Raw genomic sequence first — 7,421 nt, 5'->3', positions numbered from 1 at the left:
AGTATGGATCGTTATAAGGCTTTTGGTAGGAGTTCATAGCATTTGCTTGATCATGCAAGACTTCTTTGAACGCCGGTATGGTGGGGCAATCTGTAGTGGTATGACCCGACATATCGCAGATACCACAACACTCGTTTCTAAGCTCTATAGTCTTGACAGGCTCAACCTTCCTAAGCTCAATTTCTTCTACTTTTCTAGTGAGGGCTGCCATTTTAGCATGAAGATCATCCTCAGTTTTGAGGTTGTAAAGGCCTCCCTGTACAGAGCTAGTAGGCTTAGGTAAAGACTTGGTGTTTCTATTCCCGTTATCCCAAAGTTGGGCAGTCTCAGCAAGGGAATCCAAATATTCCCATGCCTCATCAGGTTGTTTTTCTAAAAATCTACCATTGCACATGGTCTCTACAAACTGTTTCAACTGTGGAGATAAACCTTCATAAAAAAAAGCTAATAGTTCTCCAGGTTTCGAATCCGTGATGAGGGCATGAGAGAAGAAGGTCTTTAAATCTTTCCCAACATTCATAAAATGTTTCATTATCTTTTTGTTGAAAATTGCTGATATGTCTTTTCAAAAAGTTGGTCCTTTGTGTGGGGAAGAACTTCTTTAAAAATTCTCTCTGCATATCTTGCCAAGTTCTTATTGATCTAGGTCGCAAAGAGTTTAGCCATGTTTTGGCCTTATCCTTTAGAGAGAAAGGAAACAATGTCAGCTTGAGGACATCCTCGGTGACATTTGGCACTCTAAATATAATGCTCAATTCTTCAAAATCCTTTAAATGAAGATACGGACTCTCAGATTCTAACCCGTGAAACTTGGGCAGCAATTGAATTACCCCGGGTTTGATGTCAAAATGTCCTACATTATCAGGAAAAATTATGCATGAAGGCTGACTAGTCCTAGCCGGTTGTAGGTATTGTCTTAGAGTCATAACATGGGGTTCTCGTTCTCGATTGTGGTGACTCCCCGCATCTTCATTTAAATCAGCCATCTCACAAGGTGTGAGATATTGCGAAGGAATTTCAGGGGTATGTCCTAAGGGATGATCTAAAGTTGTACGACTTAATCGACCGGTGTCATCCTTATTCCACTTTAGCATGCAAAATATTTCCCTCTCTTTTTTTTCTTTTTTTTAAAAAAATAAAATAAAATAAATATAAGTACCAACTAAAGATACGCTAATACGAAAATCTATTCACAATCAAACATGCAACAAAACATTACGCCTTAATTCCTAATATTTTTCTTAAATTTCTAGACAGCTCCTAACTGGTTTGAAGAGGGCACCTAAGCCTCCAATCCGGTCTAATGAACTGAATTGACCAAGTAAGCTCCCAGGTAAGTGGAGGGGTCACAATACGTTCGCAAAGGTCCCACTTAAAACCCACTTGTCTCGAACAAATGAACTGTCTCCCTTATAGGGACAAAGCTTGCCTAGACATCAACTAAGCCACAGAGCGAAATTGGTGCAACTTTCGGTGGTCTTCGTTCTATTGAGCTCGAATGTCCTTAGGGGCCAACATCTAGTTGATTTTAGTTAAGCTTAGGATATTTATGCACTCAGGTGATTTTTGGGTTAAGGACGAGTGATGAAATCCCGACCTTATCTTTTTAAATGGGTTCAGCCCTTAGAATATTTTATGCTGATGCCTTATACTATATGCAACAATCAAGAGATTTTTTTTTTAATGTTTTATGACATGACATTAAATTTCATTGAATAGGTGATCAAGCAAATTATTTATTTTTTTTAAAAAAATTTTATGAGTTGAAGTTTGAAATTTGAATTCTGAAATTCTGAAATTCTGAAATTTTAGGTTTTTTTTTCTCTTTTTTTTATTTTTGAATAATCACCCTTGATCTTTTCTTAAAGTTTTTTTTTTCTTAAATTTTCAATTAGCAACAAGGGTTAATGAGATATGATAACAATAAAATTCTGATTCTAAAAAAAATTAAATGCAGAAAATTCAAAAGAGAAAGCAGCAAGGTTTCGTATTAATCTAATGGTCTTAAAAGTCTCAGAATGTCAATCAGACCATTCAAATTATTGAAAAATATGTCTTGCACCAGCTGACCAAATTTGAGTCCAATCAGACGGCTAATTTCTATGATATCAGAGTTTGATGCAAACTATGTAGGGAATTAAAAATAGTAGTAAAGATTTATTTTTTTTTTCAAAAGAAAAATACTAACTACTAAGGTAAAAATTAAATCTAAAATTATACTAATAACTCAGCCGTTCCCCGGCAACGGTGCCAAAAACTTGGTGCAAAAATAGAACTGCTCTCCCAAGTGCAGGAGAATCGCACAAGTAGTATAACTCGGAAGTCCGAGATCGATTCCTCAGGGAACGATCTATGGATTATTAGCATAATTTTTCGATGTAATTTTTAGTTGATTTTTTTTGAAATTAAAAGCAGCGAATAATAGGTGAATTAAACAAAGTTCAATAAGATAGAGATGGTTAGGGATCCGGAATCCCCCTTGATAATATTACTTTCAACAAATAAACTCAGCGATTCTCGATCAAGGATCAAATAAATAAAATAGTTCTAATCATGAAATATATCATTTGAATACATGAACTCAATGTTTAAGCATTCATCGTGTCAATTATGTCTACGACAAATCAAATATCAGAGCAATCCATGCATCAATAAATATAAAACATGATGAATCTATCTAATAAATAAATAGGAGAGAATCAGAATATATGAAAAGATGTAACTCAATTAAAACCAAGGTTCAGAGTTTACTTCAAGAGAGTAACAAATCAAGGGTTCTCCCATCACCCTTAACCAAAGAATTTAGCAAGCCATTACAAACACCAACATCTCTCCCTTTCTCACTTTTTTTTTTCTTTTTCTTTTCGGAAACAGGGCATCCCCTATTTCCCTTTCTCTTTTTTTTTTGTTTGAAAACACTGCAGCAGCCCGACGCCTGCCTTCTCTTCCCAATCCCGGCCCCTCTTATACTCATCTCCCCCCTCTATGGATCTTGGGGATGCGCTGGAGATCAATGCAAATGGCTGAATCTTGGGCGCGTGAGGCTGTGGATGAGATCGCGGATGCTGGAAGTCCGCTGCTGCGAATGCGGGGTAGGCGGATCCCGGCTTGCCATGGGATGCTCGGACGTGAGTTCCGGCTGTGAATCGGCTGGGAGATGAAGCGGGATCGGAGGAGGCTCTGATACGGGTGCTCCGTGGACGCTTGGACTGTGATCGCGGTCAAGACGGGAGAGGAGAAGAGGACCGGACGCCGTGGATGAAGCGGACGCTGGGACTGGGAGGTTGAGAACTACTGGGAGGCGCTGATCGTGGCTCGGGTGGTGATCTCTTCCGGACGGCCGCTGGGGGATTGCTGAGAAGACGCCGCGAGATCGACGGGAGAGAGGCTGAAGATGATGGCGTGATCGTGGGAGGCTTGATCGCGGGCGGATGCTGCTGGAACGGAGGAAGAAGCGGGCGCTGATCTCGGCTGGGATCTGTGAAGAGAAGGGAGAGACGCGGTTCACGGATGCGTGAAAGGAGGCAGGCAGGATGAAGATAGATTTATCATGGGACGCTGGAGGATAAGCCCTGTTTTGAGAAAGGGATAGGTTAGGAAATGTGTTATGAAGCTAAAACAGGGGAGGTTTGGACACGTGAAGGGAATTAGCCTTGATGGGTGGACACATAAAGAAAGTCTTGAATGGCTGACCGCACATGAAACTGAAAGAGTAGATGCCCTACAAGCCAATCGCAATATGTATTGCGAAGGGTTTTTCTTTTGATTTGTCTAAATCATGTACATGACATTTAAATATGAATAAAGGCGTTATGTTTTATCATATGCTGTTGATTATATTTATGATAAACTCCTTAGATTAGGGCAATGGTTTTAAGACTATGATGAGATCATACTAGTGAGACTTAAAATCCTAAAATCCTAATCTTAAATATTCCCAGTCATTGGTACATTGAGTCGGGGATCAATGATTACCGGAAAGACTGACATGTCTTATGTATGCTCGATGCAGAGGATGATTGATCTCACAATCATTTGTGTGGAGACACTAATACAAAGATATGGGTGCTCATTAGAAGAATGAGTTCACTGAATTGACCTACAAAGAGAAATCTTATGAAGTCTTACTTACATGTCAAAAGATGATTCTCTTAGTGGGAGTTGTGCAACTGATCCTTTGACCTGAGATCACCATGGTATCTTGTGCACATGAACCTATGTTTTGGTTTACACTCATTCATGACAATAAGTTATGTACGAGGTCTTCTGGATATGGTGGATTGTGTACGAAGATTATGAGTAGGTCAACAAGGAATTAATCACTTCTAGTAAGAGAAGATAGCATCCTATTTATTCTAATCATATGATAATTCAGGAAGCCTTTGATCAAAGCAGAATGAAAATTAGAAAGAGTTTCTAATGTTTCATTATTTGAATTATCATTAAAAGATTAAGAAAAATATGAATATGAAATTGAGTTTGACATATATTCATACTCATATACATATTTGGGATGCAGTTTGATTAAAGGATTGAATTGCATGGTAACTTGCCACTGAAGAGTATTTTTGGTATTTCACCAAATTCCATATTTTCCGGGTAGACATGACACGTTGCTAGACGTCAATCTTGTCTTATAGGTTTGATCGAATTAAAGAGTTTAATTCGATCACCAATTAGAAAGGATTCTAATTGTTAAGTTCGGGTTCGCGCAGTTTGGACTTAAATCGATTAGAAGAGTTCTAATCAAGTTGGGTCAACTCGCACTCACACCTATTGCTGGCTAAGTATGGAACCCAATGGGTCACACACAAGAAAACTTATCAAGGGTCTAATTGGATTAGATCATGTTTGCAAGATAAACATCCTAGCAGGTGTTGCAAACCTTAGCTCCTGATTCGAACTGGATTCGAATCTGATTCGAATTGGATTCGAATCTGATTCTTAATTGATCTAATTTGATTAGATCATATTCTAATATGGGTTAGCCAAGAGTTGGCACCTAATTGGCTTGGTTTGAGTCTAATTGGATTAGATTTGATAAATCATTTATTTTTGACCGTTAGATCTTCATCTACCGTTGGATGAAGACATAATGGTGAGTTGGTTTGAACCCAATTAGATTGGGTTAAGAAAGGCCTTTAATCATGACCATTTGATCTTCATCAGCCATTGGATGAAGACATAATATGATCATGATGAGGCGTCTTGCATTGGGACCATTGGATCATCCTAGAACCGTTGGATGATGACATAACTCCCCTTACTCATGGCGCCTTGCATTCTAGCCATTGGATCTTCATCATGAGATAAGGGATGATCAAGATTCATGGCGTGATGGATCAGCATTTGATGTTGACTTGGTCAACATCAGATGGCGTGAAGATGGACTTATGATGGCGTGAAGAAAGAGAATGCCGCATGAGGTGTTTTGGATAAGGATGCCATAACCACCTCTTCACATGATACGCCTCCCTATTTTGTTGGCGCCTCATCCTAGAGATGTCTCTTCTTTTGATCACGCCTCCATCCACTTATCATGCCCCTTCATGTAGGGATGTATGGATAGGATGCATCTCTTGGAAAAGCATCCGTACGCCATCTATAAATAGGAATGCTCCCGGTGAATTCTATTCCATCGGAAATCAATCCAACTCTCTCTCTCTCATATCCCTTCTTTCTTACATTAGTTTCTTTCTTTCTAACATTGCTTCTAGTGTGTCCTAAGCCAAGACAAGGTGGTCTTCCTAAGGACAAAAGGATTAGAAGTGATTTTAGAAGGCTAAAGAAAAATAGAAAGGAAGGAAAGCAAGCCATTAGAGTTCTTTAGAAGAATTCTGCATTAAGGATCAAAAGTCTTTGGAGCTAAAGTCTTGATCAATTTTTCGTGTGGATCACCATTGGAGGGCGGACACTTGGACGCCTCGTGGAGATTGTACACTTTGGATTAGCGTTTGAGGTATTCTACTAATTCTGCATTTATTTTATATTATTTGATTGTAATCATTAAGGTGATCTAGGCTTAAAAGGGTTTCATGCATAGGGACTTTATTAAGAAAATTTTAAAATCCCTAGCTTCCGCTGCCCCTTATGACATGCTAGAACCCTACAGAAACTTGATCCATGATACGGGTTCAAATAATACAACGTGGGAGGTTTTGGGATAGAATGTTAGAACATGAATGAAAGGTTGAACTTGATTGGATGTGAAAGAAACAGGGGAGTTGGGATGAACGGATGAATTGAAAATCTGAGAGGATTTGATTTGCGGGGTGCATAAAATTTGGGTTCAAGGATCATCCCAAATGAGTTTGACGCGACCTGCATACGTTAGACTCAACCAATAAAATCAATCAAACTCGAATTATTTTTAATAATGCGAAGATGAAGGGGAACATATTTTCTCATGTTTAAATTTAAAAATATGTGCATAAAAATAATGATAAGTGCTATGAGTAAGAGGTTAATTCATGCATTATTTAGCACTTATCAGGCTACAAATCCCTCATGACACTCCAAGGGGCCACAGACGCCCTGCTCTACAGGGCCTTCCCAGCAACTCTCCGCAAGGCAGCTCGCCTTTGGTTTTTCGGGCTAAAGCCCGACTCGGTTCCATCTTTCAAGCAGCTGAGCAAGCAGTTTGTAACTCACTTTGCTGCTAGTCGGCGTTAGTGCCGCACCTCAGACTCCCTCCTTGATGTCAAATAGAAGGAAGGAGAATCCTTAAAGGACTATATTGATCGCTTTACCTCGGCTACATGGGAGGTTCGCGATCTCAACCAGTCCATCGCCATGGCAGCATTGAAAACTGGTGCTCGGTCCTACAAGTTTTTCTTCTCCATCGAGATGAACTTTCTCGCCAACTTTGCAGAGATGCTGGCCCGAGCTCGAAAGTATGCCAAGGCTGAGGAAGCCCTGGCATCACGACGGGAGGCGGCCGAACGGTCTTCCTAGATGCAGAAAAAGCGCCATGAGGAGCGCGGCCGACCAAGGAGCAGATCCCTCCGGCGCGAGAGAAATCCTCCTCGGCCCAAGAGCCCAGTTCGCCCAAGGCCTCCCCTCCAGAAGTTCGAAAAATATATTCCCCTCACATCTACTCAAGCACAGATCCTCATGGAGATCGAGGATCAGGGCTACCTCCGACCCCCACCGAGGATGCGACCGTCAGAGTCACGGATAGCCATGGATCCTACATGTTGATGGCTCCCCGACCTTGGGGGGCAGCGGCGCAGGCTTCATCCTCACCAGCTCGGATGGAGTAATAGCAGAGCAGACCTTGCGCTTTGAGTTCCCAGCGCTAATTATAGAGCTAAAGTTGGCGAAAGAGCTCAACGTCCGCCGCCTAAAGGTCTTCGGCGACTCCCAGCTAGTGATGAGCCAAGTCCTAGGGGACTTTGAAGCTCAGAAGCCGTCAATGATGA

The 7,421-nt window shown here is 40.7% G+C and overlaps 1 non-coding gene across 1 annotated transcript; it reads left to right on the top strand.

The window, feature by feature from the left end:
• Window positions 1-465: 465 nt before the first annotated feature.
• Window positions 466-574, top strand: LOC120104635. The gene has a single exon (XR_005507014.1). It is a non-coding gene; the product is annotated as a small nucleolar RNA R71 (small nucleolar RNA).
• The last annotated feature ends 6,847 nt before the right edge of the window (window positions 575-7,421 follow it).

The sequence above is a fragment of the Phoenix dactylifera genome, unplaced genomic scaffold, assembly GCF_009389715.1.
Source record: "Phoenix dactylifera cultivar Barhee BC4 unplaced genomic scaffold, palm_55x_up_171113_PBpolish2nd_filt_p 000051F, whole genome shotgun sequence".
Lineage (NCBI taxonomy): Eukaryota > Viridiplantae > Streptophyta > Magnoliopsida > Arecales > Arecaceae > Phoenix > Phoenix dactylifera.
The sequence above is the reverse complement of the archived record's forward strand: the minus strand, read 5'-3'. Positions and strand labels throughout refer to the sequence as shown.